Source organism: Peromyscus eremicus, chromosome 15 (genome assembly GCF_949786415.1).
Source record: "Peromyscus eremicus chromosome 15, PerEre_H2_v1, whole genome shotgun sequence".
Taxonomy (NCBI): Eukaryota; Metazoa; Chordata; class Mammalia; order Rodentia; family Cricetidae; genus Peromyscus; species Peromyscus eremicus.
Genome location: NC_081431.1, coordinates 82,783,638 through 82,807,366, shown reverse-complemented (window position 1 = coordinate 82,807,366; position 23,729 = coordinate 82,783,638).

Sequence of the window (23,729 nt, the reverse complement as noted above, 5' to 3'; positions counted from 1 at the left end):
GCTCCTGGTTGTTGTGGACAAACTTGGTAGAGTCTCGGTCTTATTTTCTAGATAGGTGTTTCTTGATGAGAGCTGTAATCACTTTAACCTTATCATAATAAATAAATTAATTAAAAATTATCATAGAAGTGGGGAAAATACTCTCTATTCCAGAATAATAAGAAACAGGGAATGGACTTGTCTGCTTTATACACAGGTATAGGAAGAGTCTATTGGTACCATGAGACAAGAAGTATGTATTTGGCAAAGAGGATCCGAAGTATCTGCTTGGCTCATGGGGATAGAAAATATCTATGTGGTGTTCAGGGACAGGTAGTATTCATTTGGCTTTAGCTGTCAATGAACTTTATTTAGAGTGCATCCTTGGCTGGAAATTAAAATTACAGAGTGAGCGGATACATAGGCTGCATCTCCATATGCTAAAGAGATACTTAAACAAAGGCTTCTGCATGTGGTGTCATTGCTAGCCTTGCCCCAGGCCCTGTCTGTTAATTCTGGAACTCTGTATTGTTTTCTCTCCTCTTTGAAGTAACATAAAGGTAGATTCCAGTACGTTGATTGTGGAAACACCTTTGGTACTTGCTGCGGTCCTAGGATGCATTTTCTGTGATGGAGAAAAGCTACAGGAAGCAAACTTTCCAAGGACACTGCCTCATCAATATCAGCCTCGGGGCTCTGCAGCCTTTACACATTCATCTCTTCCTGTTCTGTGTCAATTTCAATAGTGGGGCTTGCCCTGGGGCTGGAAGAGACACAAGTTTGAAATGAATCAATGCCCTATAAGCCAAGTGCTCTCCTACAAGCAAGGCAGAGCAATTATTACCCAACACGCTGTCCCTGCCTTTTCTCAAGGACAAGCAGACTTGAATCCATCATAGCCCTGCCATTTACGATGTGCTTTCAGCTGCAGTGGCTCCTCTGCACAGCCATCCTTCACTCATATATGGTGTCACTCATCCAAGAAGGACAATCATCACCAAGAAAAAGGAAGAGACAAAGTGCTCTAGTCTAAAAGGTAAACTGAGTCAGGAATGGCATTGCTCTCAGGAAGGAAATGCAGATTTTCTGAAAACTATCACAAATATTTTTATTTCATCTAGACTCCTCCCTTTTTTCAAGAGGAAGAGGAGGGAGGGAGAGAGGGAGAGAGGGAGAGAGGGAGAGAGGGAGAGAGAGAGAATATATGTGTATGTATTAGGTGGGGATATGCATGTAGGCATGTGCACATGCCTGTATATGTACGTATATGTGTGAGTGCTTGTGTAGGTGCATGTGTGTGTGCTTGTCTGAACAGTGCTTTGGATTCCCACCACAGATGCAAAGAGGTCTTGGTTTCATATCCTATATACATTTCATTAGTCTGTGATGAAGAATGTTAAGGAAACCATGTAGTTTACCCTGATGTGCTCTCATTCTAGTGGTGAGCCATGAACTAGGCAGCAGAGGGTGATCGCAGTAACAGGGAGATGAGTAAGCAAGAGTGCCCAGGTGATACTTCCTGCCTGCTACATAAGGTTAGCTGGTCTTGGGAAGCAGCAAGATCAGAAAGAGGATGTGAAGATGGAGAGGGAGCTAGAGCAATATGCTAGAGCTAGGGCCTTTCTCCAGAGCAATAGTAAGAGTTTTACCCATTTGTGTTGGCTCTGTTTTGTCCATTTGACACAAACTTAGACATATTTGGAAGACAGAATATGAACTGAGTAAATGTCTCCACAAGATTGGCCTATACAGAAGTCTGAAGTATTTTCTTGATTACTGATTGATGTGGGGAGGCCCAGCCCACAGGGGGAAGTGTCCCCGTTGAGCAAGTATGGAATATATAAGAAAGCAGGCTGAGCAAGCCACAAAAACAAACTGGTAAGCAGTGTTTCTCCGTGGTCTCAGCTTCAGTTCCTGCCTTCAGGTTCCTACCATTTATTTCTGCCCTGACTTCTCTGGATGATGAAATACAAACTGTTAGATTCAATAAACTTGTTCCTCTCCAAGATGCTTTTGTTTTTGGTGTTTTATCTAAGCCATAAAAAAAAAAGACAGAAATTGGCTTCAGGTACATGGGATATTGTGGGAGCCCATTCTCGGGTTCCTCGTGGCTTTACCCAGCAGGTCCACATAGAGGATGATTAGACCACGGGCCTGAGTGCAGGTGTCTGAGATGGTCTGCACTTGCCTGTGCTGGGGGAGGAGGTCTTTTGCTCCACCCCTTGGTGTCTCTATAAAAACCCTGGGGCAGAGACAGTCGGGGCCCGTTGGAATAGGTTCCAGGCCCTCTCGAGGCTATCCTTTATTTTCTATCTGTTTATCTCCGCGATATTCTCCGCAATAAATCCTTCTATCTAATATTTCCTGCTGCTCGCACTCAAGAAAACTCTGGGGAACTGTGGGGGTGGATGGGTAAACGCCCCACAGAATGGCGCCATGAACAGGGACTAAAAAAAGAAAAAAAAGGGACTAAAGAAAAAGGGGGACTAAAAAAAAAGGGGGGACTGAAGACAAATGAACAGGGACTAAAGACAAAGTAATAGGGACTAAAGATAAAGGAAAATAATAGTTTTATTAGAGTTTTTGGCGAAAGTGCTGAGTTCAGCCCTGCCAGTGGATGAGGCATGCCGGTGTTATGGAAAATATATATATTTTTATATATATTATTGAGAGGCAGGGGTTTTATCCTCGAGAGAAAAGGAAAGCGGACTGGAAGGATGTCCGATGCTGCAGCGAAATTCTCTTCTGTCAAAATTTTCTATCTTCTATCCCTTTCTCAATTTCTATCTGTGAAAAATAAGTATAAGGCATAGGGTAGTAAAATAGTGTAGGAAAAACTTAGAAGTGTAAGATTGTGTAGGAAAAAATAAGTAAGGCAACTAGAAAGAAAAACTTCAATTTTCTAACTTGGGGGCTCTGAATGCAAACTGGGGGAAAAAATCTTTCTTTGGGCTATTTGGGTAGTAAAAAAGCTCTTCTTCGAGCTTATGGGGAAGAATAAGTTTCCTATGGAAGCTTTTGACCTGGGGACAGCTGAAATGCTAAGTCCAAGCGGCAGGAGAAAGTGATTTCTCCCTGAGGCAAAAATGGGGATGTAAAAAGCCAAAAAGTTTAAAGTTGGGAAGTTTTGGGAAAAGTTGCTCTTTCTCTTGGGGGGGAAAAACCTTTCTCTTAAAGCTTTTCTTGGAAAATTTGGGGGAAAACTCTAAAAAGCCATCTTTCTCAAAAGCTCTCAAACTTAAAAACTAAAGCCTTTAACTTTCTCTCAAAAGGGCAAAAATTAGAATCACCTGAAGATATTAGTATGGGGACCACCTGTGATTAGCTCAAAGGGAAAACAACAAACCTCTTAAGACAGCAAAACCTCTCCAAGTTCTCTTTCAAGCTTTAAAAATCCTGCAATGCAGGAGGCAGGGACAAGTTCCTAAAAACCTCTTCTAAGCTCTGTCTCTTCAAGCTAGTAAAAGACAGTGGGTCAGAGTACCCTGAGGGAAACGCTTGGGAGAGTGTGGGTAAAGAGCTACAGAGAGCCCAAAAGGGCCAGAAACTTTACCTGAGAAAAGCAAAAAAGCCAAGCTTTTCAGTTACAGCCGAGCTGAGGCATCAAGGGTTTTGTTTCTGAGTGAGCGTTTCAGAACGAAAAGATGCTCCTAATCTTCCTAACACAAAGATTCCCCTGAAGCATTGTATCCTTGCTTCTGACCAAAAACCCAGAGGCGACTGGCCAGTGTCTCTGAGTTGGAGTGCATTTCGGGGATACTAGGGTTCCTGCAGTTATAAACTTCCTGGAGCACAGAGCTGAGGCAGGAAGGTGCAGGACCCAGGGGAAAACTGCTAATGAACAAACAAAGCCAAAACCAGTGGGAACAGCACAGTTGTGCACTTTCCTACAAGTCCTGTGTTGATAGGTTCACAACTGCAAAAAATCTGAGAAAAAGCTTTCCTATCAGAATAAGGACCTTTCTGGGAAAACAGTAAAGCTGAACTGTGTCTGAAGCAGTTATGCTGCTGAGTCAGAACGCTGTCTGGGGAAAGAGGCCAGCCAGGGCAGAACAGAACTATCCAGGAGTAAAGCTTTCTTTTCTGTCAGAGAAAACACCTCTTTGAGAAAAGCTTTGTTTCAACTGACTCCCCTGAGATGAGGGAGTGTAGCCCTGAGGGATGATTGCCTCTGGCATAAGCTCTGTCCTTGAGCACCCAGACAAGCAAACGCAACCCACTGGGGGACTGGGCCAGGTGAAGGTCTGATAAGGCAAAACACCTGTCCTAATGGGAGTTTAGAAATGGCAAAAACCTCCCTTGTTAGATTTTCAGTCTGTACGCAAACCACACAGACCCAGAAAACAAACGGACAAAAAGCCCCTACCTTCAGTAGCAGGGAAAGCCGCCACTGTAGTGTCAGAAACTGTTTCTGGGGTAGAGGGGATAAACAGACCAAACTGGGAACTGTCTGGAAGAAAGACTCTAAAGAAACAGAAGGGACCGATTCCTCCCCAGAAAAATATGACCTGAAAAAGCTGCTAGAATTTGAGGCAGATTCGGGAGGGAGAAAAAAAAGCCCCTACTTCCAAGGGCAGCTAGCAGAGGTACAGAGCCGCAGATACTTGAAGCTCTGCATCTGGGGAAGGAAGGAACAAGCAAAATGAGATAGATCAGTGGGAGAAAATCTCTCTGAAAGAGCTATGAAAAAACTCTGTTGTGAATGTTTTTCACTGACTGGCTAAGACAAACACAAGCCCCGAGGAAAGTTGCTATCAGAAATTGCCCACCTCAATGCGCGCTAACGAGGCAGGTGCAGTTCTGATTTGGGGGCCAGTGTCAAATGAAGGAGAAACACCTGTTAAAGCCAGCTGAGGAGAGACCAGAAACCTCCCAATGTCCCATAATTGACAATGTAAAATGTCTGTTCAAATCTCCCGTTGGAAAAGCAAAAAACTTTGTTCAAACCTCCCGGGCAAGAATTTGTAAGCAAGTCTGGTAAAAAAGAACTTAAAAGTTGACTCTCAGACCCAAAAAGAACTATGGGAAATGACTGATATAAGGGAAATGATATAAAGGACTGATTTAAGGGACTGATACTATTATGGACTGATATAAGGGAAATGCATTCTGGGAAAGGTAGTTTTTCGCTAAAGATGGCGACATTGCCCTGAAACACTTTTGTCAGCTCGAAAATACGTTCATGGTAAACTTTAAAATACAGCTTTTAAAAGAGTAAGGAGGAAAATCTAAGAGTTTTAAGTGTCAGTTCCAATGAAACATTGAAAGGATATGGAACTAGGCACTTCGCGGTTTGGGGGTTGGTAAAATGACTTATTTACCCTAATAGCTGTACAAAGTTTTAACGGTAGTTGGATGACAGAAAGCTACCTATAAGATCAAACAAGCCACTTTAAAATCCTTAAAGCAAGAGAGAGCAGTTTATACACTGAACGTTGTCTTAGATATGAAGGAAACTTATGCTATCTACAAAAGAAAGCTGCCATGCTTTGTGGGCCATATTAGAGTTCACTCCAATCTTCCTGGTCCTTTAGCTGAGGGTAATGCGAAATGGAAAGATCCCTGCTCGGGATTATGGAAGGGTCCCGATCCTGTGTTAATATGGGGTCGAGGACATGTTTGTGTTTTTTCACAAGAGGAGAATGAAGCTCGGTGATTACCGGAGCGTTTCGTAAGGAGCTTGGAACTAAGAAAGGTCAGCTCCAATGATGTTCCTACAATGGAACCAGAATGAAAGTGGCTCAATTAGTGTTTCTGAGGTTTTGTCACTGGTTAATGCAAACAGTGAGGAAATAGAGTTCGGAGCTGTGCTGCTTTTGTCTTTACTAGCTCCTTTGGAAAAATACTTTATATCACCTAATAACTGTGCGATATTTGGCAAAGAGCTTACAGCAGCTAAATACGGTAATTTCACCGTCAGCGTGAAGGGAAGTTTTTCAGTAGAACAAACCAGGAGTACTGCTGTAATAGAAACATTTGTCTGAATTGAAGCACTTAGGGGAACTATATGAATTTGGGTGAAGGGACAGCCTCTAGTTAAACACCGTCTACCGCTGACAGTGCATCTCTGCTGGTTTCGGAATGGCTGAGAGAACTGGCAACTTTGGAGTGTGGTGTCATCCCAAGAATGTTACACTCCCCTAGCAACAACTATCACAATTCTATAACAACACTCACTAAATCCCAGTGTTTTATAACAAAGCTGACTATACACTCTAAACGTTAGCAATGATGTATGTACTTCCTGTCTAGTTAAGAATCTTTCTAATAGAGATAGTGATAATAATTAAGAGTAAGAAATAGAAAAAGATGAAAATAAGATATGTAAGTTTATAAAAATTCTCTTGTTAGATCTGTGTTAAAAAATCTTTAGGTGTTTGCTAAGTTAAATATATGCCAATGGTAGCCCTATATAAGTTTGTAAAATAGATCTATAGATCCTTTAAGAATATAAGCTTGCAAGAAGTATCTAAGGTAGTCTTAAGACATGTAGTGATAAGCTTGTAAGAAGTAAAGATGTTAGCTGTAAATGTAAGTTTAAATAAGAATAAGATGGAATGAATATAAGAAATATATAAGTAATAAGAAATATATTTGCTAAAGTAGTTCTATAGTTTCGTTAAGGAGTATAAATAAGTAGATGTTAATGTGTTATATGTGAGTTTGTAAAAACACGTAAATGTTGAATGTGAATCTAAATGCAAAAAATGTTATGTGAGTTTGTAAAGTGTAAATGTTAAGTGTGAGTCTATTTTTAATGTATATGGTGAAAGAACCTGAGACACAGAAGGTAGTGTCCTAGTAGACTGCAAAGCAGGCAGTCTGAGCGGTTTTTCAAAAGCTCCAAAAGCCGCTAAGAAGCTAAGAATGGCGGACGCCAGAACCAGCACAAGGCATCCGCAGCTGAGATCCGTGGAAAATCGACGCAACACAGAAAAACCTGAGCTAACATAAAAAACGGTGCGGTTTAGAATACTACTGTACCTAAAAAGGTCTCTGGCTTGAGAATAAAAGTTCAGAGACGCTTGTTTGAACAAAAATTGTTAACTGCAAAAAGTTTTGGTTGAAAAACGTCTCTTCATATTTTGAAGTGTGAAAGCCTGATACCAGAATTTATTTCTTGTTTGAACTTTTTGAACTTAAAATGAGATAAAACTACAAAAAGATTTTGGTTATGGATTTCTTCATAATTGGAAGGCTCGTACCAGAATTTATCATTTGAATTTTGGGACTTAAGAAATGAAATGAATAGTAGAAATTTCATTGCAATGGGACAATTTTGAGTTTACTTATAGTAATGACCTAGGAACTGTTTTCTGGAATTGGGTTAAAAATGGAACTGTTTAAATGAAGAAATTTATTATTTCTACCTAGAGTCAAGATGTGTATGCATATATGCTTTATTAATTGGTGATTCATGTATTCTGTGTTAAAAATGCAATTGTTTTGTGGAACTGTTTATGTAAAAATGAAATTACTTACAGAACTGGTTTTGTGTTACAAATGGAACTGTTTAAATGGAAAAGTTTGGGTTTTATAATTAGGCTTGAGATTTTGCTTAAATTATAAAGAAAAGGGGGAGAGTTAATATTCCTTAGTCTAATTTCAAAAGTTGAGTGAATTAATGTCATGTTTTTGTTAGTAAGAAATGCAAATGGGGTATATTAAGAGACTACTTCTAAAGTGTAAAGAGTTTTATTAAGAAACTGCTTTTGGATGTTTTGCTAAAAGTTTTCAAAGTGTTCATGGTTAGACTGAGAAGATTGCTTTTCAATATGGGTTTATAGGAATTGTATAAGTTTGGGTTCCTCTAACTAGGTTTGAGATTTTGTTTAAAAAATTATAAAGAGAAGGAGGAGTTATGAGATTGAATTATGTTTGCAGAAACCTATTGATATTAATGCACCTGGTTTTGTGGAGTTAAGGAAATATTTAAGTTTGATGTGAATACATCGAAGTTTTTCCTATGTTCTGTTAACAAAAAAATTCAAATGATTGAGTTAAAGTTGTAAGACGGAGAAAATTGTTAACTATATATAGCACCATATATGCTAATCCAAATGGTTCTGTTAAGAGTTTGCTTTGAGTTGTAAGACAGAATTGTGGCTATGTATAGCAATGTTTATGTTAACCTGTTAATGGTAATGATGAAGCTAAGGGATTCTTTAAGTTTGTAGTTGCCTTAAGAGTTTTTGGCTTAGAAAGGGCTTGAGGCAGCTAAGACTGCTGTAGTCACCTTGGACCTAATTCAAAAGAGAAATGCCATCTATATCATCCTCTACTCCCATACTGGGAGGTGTAACAGCTATGGAGATTGCTGTAAGCCATTATAGTTATTTTTTTATATATTAAGAAAGGGGGACCTGTGGGAGCCCATTCTCGGGTTCCTCGTGGCTTTACCCAGCAGGTCCACATAGAGGATGATTAGACCACGGGCCTGAGTGCAGGTGTCTGAGATGGTCTGCACTTGCCTGTGCTGGGGGAGGAGGTCTTTTGCTCCACCCCTTGGTGTCTCTATAAAAACCCTGGGGCAGAGACAGTCGGGGCCCGTTGGAATAGGTTCCAGGCCCTCTCGAGGCTATCCTTTATTTTCTATCTGTTTATCTCCGCGATATTCTCTGCAATAAATCCTTCTATCTAATATTTCCTGCTGCTCGCACTCAAGAAAACTCTGGGGAACTGTGGGGGTGGATGGGTAAACGCCCCACAGGATATTTCTGTGACAGATCTGACTCTGTGTTTTGGGGAGAACTGTGGTGGCATTAAACTTTGGACTGCAAAAGACATTGAGTATTTAGATCCCAGGGGAATGTTCCTTGGGAACTTGGAAGATAAACAGTTTTGAGAAAAATGCAGACAATAAAGGCCTAGTTTGTGATGGTTTGAAGAGAAGTTTTGATAGTTCCTTAAAGACCTATTGGAGCACCTAAATATTCTGAATTAAGAACTCATGGTTCTGAAAGGAATTTCTGGTTCTGATCCCTCAGAACTGAAGAACTGGCTGTGATTAACAAAAGACCAGAATCACTGAAGTGAAACCTTTACTTTGTTGGGACATTCAATACTCTTCAGCTGGGGCTGAAGAATCGGATGTGATAAAAATGAGACTGACATCATTGAGACAAAATCTCCACGGCAAATGTTTTCTCTGTCAGTATGCAGAGGCTGTGTTCCAGAGGCGGTCAAGGTTTCCTCCCATGCTGGCAAATGAACTGTGTAACCTGTGAGAATCCCCCAGGAGCTGCTGAATTTGAAGGCCTGAAGGGGTCATGGAGAGCAGCTGAAGCTTGATGCTGTGTGGCAGGACTGGAGTCTCTAATGAGAGGGCAGGAGAGGCCATTTAGGAAAGTTGCAGCCTCAATTGCAGTAGAAATGTCTGCATTGAAGGGGTCATGGAGAGAAGTTGAAGTTTCACACTAGTTGGCTTGATGAGGATCTTAGAAGAGGGTCTGAAGATGCTACTGGTGAAGCTACAGGCCAGTTGCAGTGAAAAACCCAGCACTTTGTAGATGCTTTTACTCTAGGATGATTACCAGGGACAGTAGTGGGCACAGAGTAGGGATAGTCTGAGCCCACAGAGAACCTGCATCTGTTACAGATGACATAGCTAGAGAAGCAGATTTTTCTAAGCCTTTGGAGCCCAGAGGATAGGGAGGGAATCTCAAATATCCAACACTTACCTTCTTATACGGGCCTTGGGTTTGCTTTGATCTGATTGTAACTGTACCCTAGTTCTTCCTTTTTGAAATACAGAGTATGTAACTTAATTTTGATTTTATGAGAGCCCACAGTTTGTTTTTCACAGGTTTTACAGAAATTTTAGATACTTTGGAGATATTTGGAATATTTTAGAGACACTGGATATTTTAGAAAGATTGTTTCAGATTTTTAGAGTGACTTCGTAAGTTTTAAAAACACTACACATTTAAAGTAGAATCCTTAAAGTTTCTATTACTGTAAAAAATATAATGGCCAAAGAAGAAAGGGTTTATTTCCTATTGTTTGACATTTTAAAGAATGTGTGTGGTTTAAAACTTGCAATATTCCTATGGTGATGTGGGCAGGGGAGAGTTGCCTCCTCCCCCACCCGCCACGTGTGGCTGGTGGGATCTGGCCCTGAATCCTAAGAGTGAGAGAGTTGTGCCTTCCCATCACCATCTGCATTACTTGGGAGTGTGGTCCCTGCTCTTTCCCTGAGCAACACAACAGAGCTGGCCCTGATGCTGTATGTGAGGGAAAGCTGACCCTGTGGGCATGAAAGGAGGAGAACTGGTCCTATCCCTTGCTTATTGCTGCAAGGGGTGATCTAATCAGGGCAATGATGGAGAACTCACCCCGGTGGTGAGGACAACAAAGAGCTGGTAGGCTGACCAACCCTACAACTATCCAGGCCCAGAACCAGGATTATGAGTTGGCCCTCCCCAACATCCCTCCCATCTGTGATCTGGTGGAGCATGGGAAGGGGCTGATCCTGCAGACCCAAAGCTTCAGGATCTCCATGACACAAGGCAACAATAGAATATCCAAGAGGAATCCTAGTGAGGGAACAGAAGCAACAGTGTAGCAGAAACCAGAGGACTTGAATTAGACCAATGACTCTTTCCAATGAACACTTGTGAGTAAAGACAGATGGATAAAAGGCTTTCCTTTTTGATGTAGTAAGATTTTTCTTTGGGCCACCAGTTCACAAAAAAAAAAAAAAAAAAAAAAGAACACAGAGACTTCTTATTAATTATAAAAGCTCAGCCTATAGCTTAGGTTTGTTCCTAACAAGTTCTTATAACTTTAATTGACCCATTTATACTAATCTATGTTCTATCACATGCATTACCTCTCTTCCATCTTGCACCTCCAGCTTCCTCTCCATTTCCTGCATGCCTACATCCCTCCTCCTTTTCCTTTATCTCTCTAGAAATCCTGGCTATACTGCTTGCCTACCTATTGACCAGTCATCTTCTCATTACACAAATCAGAGAAAAACACCTTCACACAGTATACAAATATCCCACAACAGCATGCCTCACTGCCACACTACAGCTTCCATAATGAGACTGATTTTTCTTTTTTTTTTCCCCCTCTCTCTCTCCTTTGTTTCTCTTAAGTTTTATTTTATTTTGGGGAGGGGATTTCAAGGGCAGAGGGTGGATACACTGGAATGAGGGGAAATGAATGGGACTGAGATGCATAATGTGAAAGACACAAAGAATAAATAAAAAGAAAGTTTAAAAACCTGCATCATTCTGTATTGTGATACTGGTATACTTTTATATCTTGGGATAGATGAAAAAGGAAAGATTATAGCTTAATAAGTCATGTGTTTGTGTATCTAGTTGACAAAGGGTCAATTGTGTTGGTTGGTTTCTGTCAACTTTTGACACAAAACTAGAACACATATCTGAGAAGAGAGTAACTTAATTATGAAACTGTCTACATAGACTGGCCTGTATACAAGTCTATGAGGTATTGTCTTAATTAATGCTTGGTGTAGAGGGGGGTGGTCATCCCAAAGTGGTCAGTGCCACCTCTGGGCAAGGGGTCCTGAAAGGTACAGCAGACTTAGCAAATCATGAAAGCAAGTAGGTAAGCAGAACTCTTTTATGATTCTTGCCTTGAGTTCCTGCCCTGACTTCCCTCAGTGATGGAGTTTGAACTGAGAGTTGTAAGAAAAAATAAACTCTTTCTTCCCCAAGCTGATTTTGGCCATAATGTTATATAACCACAAAAGAAACTCTATCTAAGACAGTCCCCATATTGTCCCAGGAAGATCATGGGAGAATTTTGGGAGTCTGTAACTTCCTACCTTCAATGTTCCTTTCAAGTGGCGATTCCCTGAATGTTTCCTATCTTATTAAATGTTTTATGAATTGAGTTGTGAAATGTGTTATCCATCTTATCTCTTTTTAAACAAAATATTTTTGGCAAAAAGATAACTATATTTATATCTGAATTCTAACCATTCTCAGTTCATATTTGTTTCATGTTGTCATGAGTTGTGATATTTGTATTTTTGGCAACTGTTCTTCTGACTAAAAAGGGAAACTTATTTTCTTTGTTTATTTTTATCCTTTCAACAGTGGATGCAGTTAGAATATTGCACACAGGTACTGCTCCAGATGATATCATATGTCATTCACAATCTCTTTTACAAGAGCCCATTTGTACTTTACCATGAAGGAGAAACAGTAAGTGCATTGATTAAACACATTTGTGTTAACTTCAGAGTCAGCAGCATGCCTGGTGTCACATTAGCAAAATAAGTCAAAACACTTCCTTCTTTGAGTAGATTAACCAAGAGTGAGCATGTGTCTGAATTCTCTGTTTCTCTCCTTGTGTCTTCTGTCAGTTTCCTAGCTATTGGATGAATCTGATTCTGCCTGAATGCTATCTTGTTTGTCTCTATGTCTGTCTCTCTTTTTGTGTCTCTAATAAAAGGCTTTTGCTCTGTGTTTTAACAGAACAAAGGAAGGCATCATGGGGAAATAATGAGGTAAATTTTATGGAAATCGTTAACAGAGTTTTACAAGGGATGATATCTTATAGACTTTGACCCCAAATTGCCCAAATATCAAGAAAGCCAAGCCAATATTATCAAGAAATATCTGTATGGTGCTTTTAATATTTATGGTGAATATTTCTTCAACTTATTTGCCAATTTCAGCATTTATAACATACATATATACATACATACATTCATATACTACAGGACATACAAGCATGGTTTGCTCTCTGGCTATGGAACATAGATGAGTACGTAATTTAAGAGTTAACTATGCATTACTTTCTGTTTTAAATAATAATTATGTAGGAAATATGTACTATCCTAGGAAAGTAAGGATACTTGTAAATTGTTCTCTTTTAAGTCTCTTTGTTTAATCTGCTTAAAGCAGATTAAACAAAGAGACTGAGTACATAGTAGAATATCATTCTGAACTGTTCTTAAGGTACTTTATTAACTCTGGCTGTGAGGTACAGCAGAAGTTACAGTCTCTTAGAATGTAAGAGATGTTTCCATTCTAGTGTATCACCACACCTACATACTGTGGTGACTAACTTTATATCAACTTGACACAGCTAGAGTTATCTGAAAGGAAGGAACCTCAACTGAAAAAATGATTCCATAAGATCAAGCTTTAGGGCATTTTCTTAATTAATAATTGATGTGGGAGGTACTACCCATTGAAGTCAGTTGTCATACCTGGGCTGGTGATCCAGAGTGCTATTATAAAGCAGGCTGGGCAAGCCATGATGAGTAAGACTGTAAGCAGCATCCCTCCATGGATTCACCATCAATTCCTCTCTCCAGGTTCCTTCCATGCTTGAATTCCTGCTCTTGCTGCTTTTGATGATGATCTATTATATGGAACTATGAGCAGTAATAACCATGGTGCTTCATTACAGTAACTGTGAGAAGTAGTAATTCTAACTAAGAATGTATCCGATGCTGATGGCTGCTTTGTTCTGTGTTAATCTTAAATGCAGACACTATCTAGAGAGCCCAGAATGTATGTAAGATTCAATGACCTTAGTATATGTGAAACATACCCATGATACTCAGACACACAGTAATGATGAGAAAGAATCTCAGTGACAAAGCGTACTGGGTCAGGAGAAAAAAGCCTAACTCTGTAGACCCACCTGACCATTGAATTGAATTGATTGTATTGTAGCTGTTGTTTCAGGGAAAGCAGAGTCCTTGCTGATTTTCTAGATTATAATATCTCTGAATAAAGAAAGGAATGATTCAACCCTTGAATTTTATTTATGAATGTACAGCACAAGACCCTTACAATACTTTGTGAATAGAACCTAAGGAGATGAGAAAGAATTGTCAAGATATTGTTACCTGAGCCAAGGATGGAGCCTCTCCTCTGGGCACCACTATAAGAGAGCCTGGTTTATCACAGAGGAGGGGCAAGCCATATTCTAAGAGTATAGACAGGAAGCCAAGGGGGAGATAAAGAAATATGTCCTAGACAACTCTAAACAAACAATTCTTGTGAAATCTCTATTTGGAAGAGCTGATCAAAGAGAATTGAAGTAAAACATAAGATAAAAGAACAGATATGAGATATACAAGCTGGAAATGTGAGGTTGAAGTTAGAAGCTGGGAGAGGCAGATGTTATCATGAGAGATTTTAATGACCCACATTGTATCTGACTTAAAAGAGGAACAAGATGACTCAGTGAGTAAAGCTGTTTTCTCCACAAAGCCCAATGACCTAAATTTCATCCCAGGAACCCACATGAAGAGGGGAGGAAAAATGTTTAACCTGACCTCCATATGTGTGCCATGGCATACATGAAAATGCAAACACTTTTAGGAGCACATGCACACAAAACAACAACAATAATTCTTATGTTTTAAAAGCTCTTGAGAGATGAAGAAATGATAACTACAATGATGTTCAAATTTTAGTTATAACTACTTTCACACCAGAAAGGGAAGAAAGTACAGACACTGGGGAAATGGTTCAGTGGGTAAAGCATCTGAATTAAGATTCCACAAACCACATAAAGCCAGGCACACTAATGTACATCTATAATCCCCAAACTCGAATGTCACCATGGGAGGCAGAGACAGGCCAGGTGGCCTAGCATGTATGAGTTCTAGGCATAAAAAAGGATCATTTCAAACAAGAAGGAAAATGAGGACTGTGGGATGACTCATCCCTAATAGGCTTGAGGGCCAGCCGGCCCAAACCAGTAAAAAAGATACTTTCTGAAAGGCAACCTGGGTCTGCCTAAGGGCCTTAGCAACAGCAGCTGAGACATGATTTGGAGATGACCTGGACCAATGAGAGGCAGCCATGTCATGCCAGCAGATGCATATTCATCAGACCTTCCCCCAGGGTGAGTGGAGTGTATATATGGCTTGCCTCTTTTTCAATAAACTGAGCTTGTTGTTTCAACATCTTCCCAGAGTCTGCATCATTGACTCTGTACCTACTTGACCCCTCCACCAAAGGGAACAACAGCACAGGACCCTGCTATATCTGGTACCAAAACCCGGGACATCTGATGCTTGAACAGGGGCTGTTTGTTTCCCTTTTCTCACGTGCGGTGCTGGTTGTGCAGCCCCCTTGCGCAGTGTATTTCAGTGAGTAGGCCCCTCTATGTTGTGTGATTTTAGTCCTTTCAGCAAGTAAGCAGTGGGGCACACACACACACTTTTCTTCTTGTTTGTCTTGTTTGTGAGTCTGTCTGTACAGTAGGGTGGCACATTCTTTTGTTCAGGCTCACCTGGCATTTCCATATAAGGGCTGGACCCTCAGGAAATAGAACCACAATCTGACTATTTTTAGTTGTGTGTGTGTGTGTGTGTGTGTGTGTGTATGTGTATGTGTGTATGTATGTTTTTGTGAATACATACATGTACTGTGGGTTGTGATGCCTGAAGAGATGGCTCAGTAGTTAAGATTGCTTGCTGCTCCTTCAGAGAACATGTGGAAACCTGATCTTTGGATGAGAGTTCTGTTCCTGGTCAGAAAAAGAGAAATGGCCTCAGGAGTAACACTCCAATTGTTTTTTATGCCCATTTTGTTGGCTATGATTGCTGGCCTAAAGTCCTCCTCTACAATAACCACTGCCAGGAACAGTGTAACACCTTCTTATCTATCACCTTCATTCTGTCCATGATTGATATTCCCTCTTCCTCTGCTGACAAGCAAATGGATGAGAATAGGTGTAAAATAAAGTAAAGGAATGGAAAGAGAAAGGAAATGATTGTGGCAGCATCCAAGCCTATACGGCAGCCCCTCTGTTTCCCCACGCCTTGAGTGGCTACCCCCCACACACACTGCAGTATCCATGGAGTGATTTGCCTGGATGTCTACCTGCCAAGACAGCTGCTTTGAATACTTCCCAGCCTATTCCACCTATGGTGACACAACATGGCATTTCCAGTTAATGTGGGCCTCAATGTGGCCCACCAGCCATGGATACCTACCCCTCTTACAGACTTGTCTTTGGTCTGTAAGGCTGCTAATGAATCAGGTCCTGACTTGCCACATTTTGAGCAAGTCCTTCAGCAATGTGCAATGCATTACAGACTTATTATGACTGGCACCATTTGATGAAGGCTGTGTTGGAGCCTGCAGCCTTCTTTATTTGGTAAGTTGCCTATGATGACCAGGCTGAGGCTCAGGCTTGTTTTAATATACAGTACAGCATTGCTGTTTCTCTTGAGATGCTCACAGGCTGAGGACCATATGTTAACCCTACCACACAAGCCCAAATTGGACAACACTCTTATTTATCTGCCTCCACAGACACCATTGCCCTTGGTGCATTGGAGGGATCCCATCACCCTTCAATGGTAACCCCCTGCTCCCCTATTAACCTCTGAGGGCAAGGGTATGCTTGCATTTTTCCCAAGAATACCACCACACTGATATGGGTACCCACCAGAGATGTGCGTCCAGCAACAAACCAAAGAGACTTTGGCCAAAGAAGAAGCTTCAAAGGTGTAATGTATGATTTGCTCCACTATTGTGGCATTAGTAAAGGTCATGTCATCAGTGGAATGCAACCCTAGAATGAAGCAATTGCCTCATCCCCTACAAGGTCACTAATGCATCACAAGAAAGACTTCGATTATCACAATAAATATGACTAGGGTCCCATCCATGTCCTTGAGATTGAATTTTTGACTAATCCTTCTCTTGTTCAAATATCTTCTGTAACAGGTTCACCAACAGAAGGCGGCCACAAAGGTGACCCTACAGGCTTTATTGGCTCTCAGACATCTAGATCAAAGTCTTCCTAGAGAGATAATGCATGCATGACTCACTGAGATACAAAAGGCTACTGCCTAAAGCCAACCACCCGGACAGCTCTCCAGGATTGATGCTCTTTGAGGACTGGTAGTCAGTAACAGGTATGTACTTGTTTGACTAGCCCACCTAAGGCAGGCACGGTCCATTATGCTGAGCTCTCCTGAGGTGGGGTCAACAAGGTTAGGGCAATGCACCCTAGTTCCGACTGAGCATGTCCTATAAAATAATTTTAAAAAAAGGGGTGGATATGTAGGATGACTCATCCCTAATAGGCATGATAGCTAGCTGGCCCAAACCAGTAAAAAAGATACTTTCTGAGAGCGAACCTGAGTCTGCCTAAGGGCCTTAGCAACAGCAGTTGACACATGATCTGGAGATGATGTGGACCAGTGAGAGGCAGCCATGTCACACCAGCAGATGCATATTCATCAGACCTTCCCCCAGGGTGGGGTGGAAGTTATGTAAGGCTTGCCTCTTCCTGAATAAACTGAGCTTGCTGTTTTGACATCCTCCAATAGTCTATGTTGTTTAATCTTTGCCTACTTGGCCTCCTTCCCAAAGGGAACAACAGCAGAGGACCCTGTTACAGAGGACAGAAGTTGTCTTTGGACCATCACACTGTACTGTGGTACATGCATGGCTGTGCTCACACAAACACACAAGATTAAAGGAAAAAATATAGAAAAACAGGGGCAGTCTAGATGCTTCTAATCGATGCCTTGGAGATATTTGTGGGCCAGTTTTTAACTAACAGAGGAGAAATGACTCCTTTTTGAACTAAACAGTTTAAGACTGAAAATGGCAGGGATGCAATGACTATTATTTATCTAACAAATGCCTAACATTCTCTCTTCTTGCCAAATGTATTTGACTTAGTTCATTAGACTCAGACACTTAGACAGTGTGAAGCAACAGTGAATAGGCTCTTACTGGCATTTTAAAGGCAATAGGATAAGTCATAGTATTTTTCTTTTGCTAGACTGTCAGTAACATTAGGGACACATTACATAGTCAACAGCAAAATCTCATGCTGTTAAGCATCATGACCAAGGCAGTCCAATAGAAATCTTGGCTGGATCATCTCATGATGGGCAGCTGGGATGAGCATCCATGATACTAGACAGTACTGAGTCAGAATTAAGGGTTGTTCCAGGGATTTGTAATAATAGATCATCTATATTGTGTTGGCAGAACAGCTTACAGCAGTTTTTTGATATAGTCTGAGTTTACTCTGCAGGCTGCTAGAAGGTTCTATGCGTATTAAAGAAGAGCAAGTCAGGATTCTGATGTGGCTATGCTCTTGCTTTTACAGGATGCTCTGAGGAATATGACTTTTCTTCCTCTGATGTGGTCTTCTCCCAAAGTAGGGGAGCCACTTACAATGCCTATAAATATTCCATAGCTTAGCAACAGATCTCCAAAAGATCTTGTCAAAGTGTCAAATATTAAAAAATCAGGGATGTACAGAAAGGCATCCGGGGAAAAAAAAAAACAACTTAAAATTACTATTTATAGACAACTGCTCTTGACATTGAAGCAAATCACTTTTTAGCCCACGTATATGTGTGTATTTTATTTACATGGAGATAAGAATGGCAAAGAATCTTTGTAGGTGTTAGGCTTTTAATGCATCTCAGGGACGAGGTAAGTCTGTGACATTTTACTTTGACCTGCTTTCACCTCACATGTCCAACATCATATAACCTTGAAAATCTACCACCAATAGTCATGATGGAAATGCATGTCAAAGAAGAAATGTAGGAAAAATATGTTCTGTGAACATCTGTTCTCCCATAGTGATTTCCAAGGAATTGAAATTTGGGGCTGTCTGAGAGATCTCAGAACGACCCTATGTTAAACATATCTTAAAATGTGATGGCTTGAGGCTCACCTAATGAGAACAGCCTTTTTCATAAAATATTCTTGAATAAAGTAAAGGAAAATTGCTCAACATGGCAGATACATTAGGCAATGGAAAACTGTTTAAACTGTGTGTGTGTGTGTGTGTGTGTGTGTGTGTGTGTGTATAAATACATAAAAATCTGTTTAAACATACACACACACATACACATACACATAACTCTGTATAGACCAGACTAGGCATGTCATCAGAAACCATTTCAGCTCAAAACAATATTCCATGTCTGCTAATTTTGATCGTAAGATGGAAGGTAGACTTTTCAATTAACCAGCAAAGTGGTTATAGCCTATGCTAGCACATATATGGAAGTTATCAATGCAGGCTTGGAGCTATATTATGTCCAAGAAGTAAAAGAAATATTTTTCTAAACATTAACTGACCATTATGATAAGCAGAGACATCATGATATACACATAATAAACAGACTTCACAGAGGAGTCTAGAAAAAGTTATGCAACAAGTAACATCAGGAAAATAACAACCTTTAACAGTCCATGCACAAACAGTAGAGTCTTTTTTCCAAAGTTGAGTTGAATTCTTTACAATGCTTGATTTTTGACAAAAATATAGCAAATAGCATATGTAAAATGTATAAATGGTCTACAAATCATTCATTCACAAATCAAGACTATATGGCCAATGCAGGCAAAGAAAAAAAAACGTAACATAGAAATTTTTCTTTAGGAAACACAGACCTTGAAATTGTCAGTCAAAAATTTAATCAGTCATTGTGGATGTGTTTGATCAAAATATAAGAAGAAAATGATTAAGCAAGATGAATACAATTATAAAAATCTATTGGACCATTAATGGAATCATAAATTTAAACAATATTACATAATGGGGTTTCACGATTGTGGGAAAGAGAAACTATAGTTAGAGAAGACATAGAAATAATAGACAGATGGATTACTGATGATAGATAGATACATGATAAATAAATAAATGATAGAAGATAGATGTGACAATGATAGATATAAGTGATATTTGATAGTTCTTAGGTAGCTAGATGATAGATAGATAGATAGATAGATAGATAGATAGATAGATAGATAGATAGATGGATAAGTAGATAGATAGATAGACAGTCAGTCAGTCAAAATGGGTTAACCCATAACAGACAAAAGTACCCCTACTGGCTACTAGAAGCAAAATGATAAAAATCTCAGTGACAGGAATGGATTATCTATATCGGGGTCATTGGCCAGTGAGTTACCAGAGACCCAATAACACTACAGTCTCTTGTCAATGCTCTTGGTTACTATTGAGAACCAGAGAGAAAGACCCTGTTAATAAAGACACCACATAGTTTAGTCACAGAACATGTAGAAATAATGTTGATACTGACCTGGAAGTTTCATCCCTGGTTTTCATAGTTCTAGAAGGTGTTATATATGTTACTCGAGAAGAAAAATAATCATCAGCTTACCCAAGAGTGAGCATTGTGAGCTACTATAATAGGCTGACAAAACATACTCACTGTTGTAATACTGGCACAAACAATGTGAGAATAACTAACTACTTTCTGATTGGATTTAAAGATTGCCCAACAATCAGACCAGAAATCAATGAGTAGACAGATCATAGAAACTTTCACTATTATTCTACTAACTGTACGTAGTATTAAGCCAACAGTTAATGACATGTAGATTAATGCATTTCTGAAACTTCATCAGAGAAGCTTTTGTTTAAAGAAGATAATGATCAGAAAAAGACCAACAGCTGGCTGAAGTACAGAGAACAAAAGTTTTTTTTTAAAAAAAAGGTCTGTCTCTAAATGGGATGCACATACTGCACCTCCTTCTTCAAAGACTCCGGGATCATTTCAGAATAGGGACTGGCAGACAGTCCTTACGATTCCTAGAGGGGTGCTGTAATCTCATCATGGACACTGCTTAACACATATTAAACCCTTGTTCCCCAAGATAAATTTATTATCTAAATATGTTATATGGACTATTCACATAGTTTATAAACACAATTTATTCTGGTGGATTCTATTTTTCTTATCTCATAAAAGGGAAAATTAGATTGAAAAACATAAAGTGATTTGCCTGAGTTACACTAGCCCTCAAGCACCATAGGTAAGATTAAAGTGCCATAAAACTAGACCAAAATCTAGAGCCTTATAATCTTTACCCTAAAATATACTACAGCTTGTCCACTACTGCTTGTGCCTTGTGGGTAGTCTGCATGAGAGCATAACATAGAAAGCATTGTGCTACCTTTCCCAACTTCACTTGGTAATAGGCATGTTGAGTGACTGATTTAGGGGGCCACTATGAGCATGCCATCATTCCTGGCAAAAGAACTACCAATTTATTTAGAAGGTAAGTAACACAAATGTCTAACCACAACATTTGGAGACTTCGAGGACTACAGAGATGGCTCTATAAACAAAGGGACCAGAATTTATTCTATTTTAACCTATGAAACCATGTAAAAACAAAGCCAGGCATTGTGACACACACTTGTAATTACAGTATTTGGGAGACAGAGATGTAGATCTATGGGACTTGCTGTCAATCCAGGCTTGCAATTTGGCAAACTCTAGGCCAGTGAGTACCTGTCTCACAAAACAAGGTGAATACCACCTGAGGAATGACACCAGAGATTGCCCTCTGATGTCTGCATGCATGTGGATAAAAGAACACAGTTGGAGAATTCAAGAGTCTAGGAACAAGGACACCCTTTGTATTTTTTTAAAACATGATAGTTTCTTCTAGACATGACAGAAAAAAATATATATACTCATGAAATGTCAACCATGTAGTTGCCTAAAAAAGTCCTGTATATTTACAATACCCCCTGACTTGCTAATGTGGATGGAAGAATTTTCTCAAGTCTCTACCTCTAGATGATGAGCTACAGTTAGTTAATGGCTCCTGAAAAAGGGAGAACCAATTTAACTCAGGGATGAGGCATCTGATACATGATTCAATCTCAAGTGGTCAGTCCTTAACATGTGTGTATATGAGCAATATTAAAATGGAATCAGTAGGTGCTTAATATGTGCATAAGGGGAGTTTAGAGGGAGAAAGGGGAACAGAAAATGTTTTAACTAAATTATGATCCAAAACCCAACAACATTTTTAAAAATTACCTGAAGACGTAGGGTTAATTATTAGTCCCTTTTCTCTTCAAGGGAATGTTTTTAAACATTTTTGTACTTCAAGACCCAAGAGTGGCAGGGTTAGAAGCAAGTGAAAGAAATATCATAGACAAGCAGAAAACCTGATTTTAAATGTATTTATTTCTTTTTATCAGGCTTAGTTTGTGAATACATGTGTATGTGTGTGCAAGTGACAAATATAAATAATCTATGCCTAATGGGATTTGGGTAATAAAAGCTAGTGGTTTGGAATAGCTGCAAAGAGATTAGATACAATAAGTTTTTCAGCCTTAAACAGAGGTTAAATATAGTAAGATAATTCTTCTTATCTTTCTACCATGGCTTATTTTCTCATTTCTGATTGTTATAAGAAAAGCCATTCTCCTTGGTCAGTTATCCCAGCAACAGAAAATGAACTTTAGTTTAAAGACAGAAAATAAATCATCTTTTATACCAGGAAGAGCTGAGCCGGTATATTAGTTATCTTTCCTCTTGCTGTGATAAAATATTCTGACAAAAGCAACTTGCAGGAGAAAGGACTTCTTCTGAATCACAATTCGAGGTTATACACATTTCCAGCTTTTATGCTTTGTCGTGAGGAAGTCACAATAGCAGGAGCATTAGAAGGCTGGTCCCAATATCTCTTCACTCAGAAGAAAAGAGCAATGAATGAATGCATGCTAGTGTTCAGCTCACTTTCTGATGGATACCACCCAGGTCCCACCCGTAATTAATATAGGTTTTCCCATATCAATTAATGTAATCAAGACAATTCTGACAGGTTTGTCCAGAGGTCTGTCTCCCAGGTGGACAATTAGCAATAACAATTACAAATCCTCAGCTAGTTGGCACTCAAATCACATCACTTTTAAATGATATCCTTTCTTCCAACATACCCATAGTATTAAGGCCATCTTATAGTATAAAATATTTTTAGTTCAACTCTAAAATTTCCCAGTTACCAATAGCCCCAATCCTTTAAGAGTCAGTCCTACAAAATCAAAACTAGATGTTATCATATTGTAATGGCACAGAGGAAGCATTACTATTCAAAAAGAAAATAACTGGGGCAATAAACAATCATACTTGTCCTAGTTATGGTTTCTATTTGTGTGAAGAGACAACATGATCACAACAACTCTTATAAAGGAAAATCTTAACTGAGGTAGCTTACATTTTCAGAGATTTAGACCATTATCATCATGGTGGGACATGGAGGCAAGCAGGCAGGCATGGTGGATGCTAAAGCTGAGAGTCCTACCTCTTGATTGGCAGGCAATAAAAAGTAAGCTGAGACACTAAGTGTAGTTTGAACATATATGAGACCCCAGAGCCCATGTCCACAGTGACACACATCCTCCAACAAGGCTCTACCTATTCTAACAAACCACATATCCTAACAGTTCCACTCCCTATGAGTTTATGGGGCCAATTACATTCAAACTACTACAACATCAAAGCATTAAAAAAAGGAAAAAAAGACAGCAAATGCAGTCTAAGGCAGTTTATAACAGTAGGGAAGTCACAAAGGGGGTGCCTCGAGGGGATGGTTCTCTTACTTTGATAGTCAGCAGAAAATAAGAAAGAATACATGAATACTTGCTCAGTTCACCACTTTTCATTTATATAGCCCGGGTCCCCCCCACCCCCCACCACCACTTCGCTACTCCCCCACATACACAATTAAGAAGCACCTTCCCACATCAATTAATGCAATCAAGAGAATCCTCTACAGGTATGTTGAGACCAGTTTCATTGGTGATTCTAGGATTCATTAAGTGGAAATTACCGCTAAAAATCACAGTTGTCAAAATTTTACCCACCTAGCAATCATGTTTAATTATTATCGTGCATCTAGTATGTGATTATGTCTGCATGTATATACCTGTGTGTACACATGCTGTTCCAACTGTTCTTTACAATCAGTATGTTCTCTTAGAAA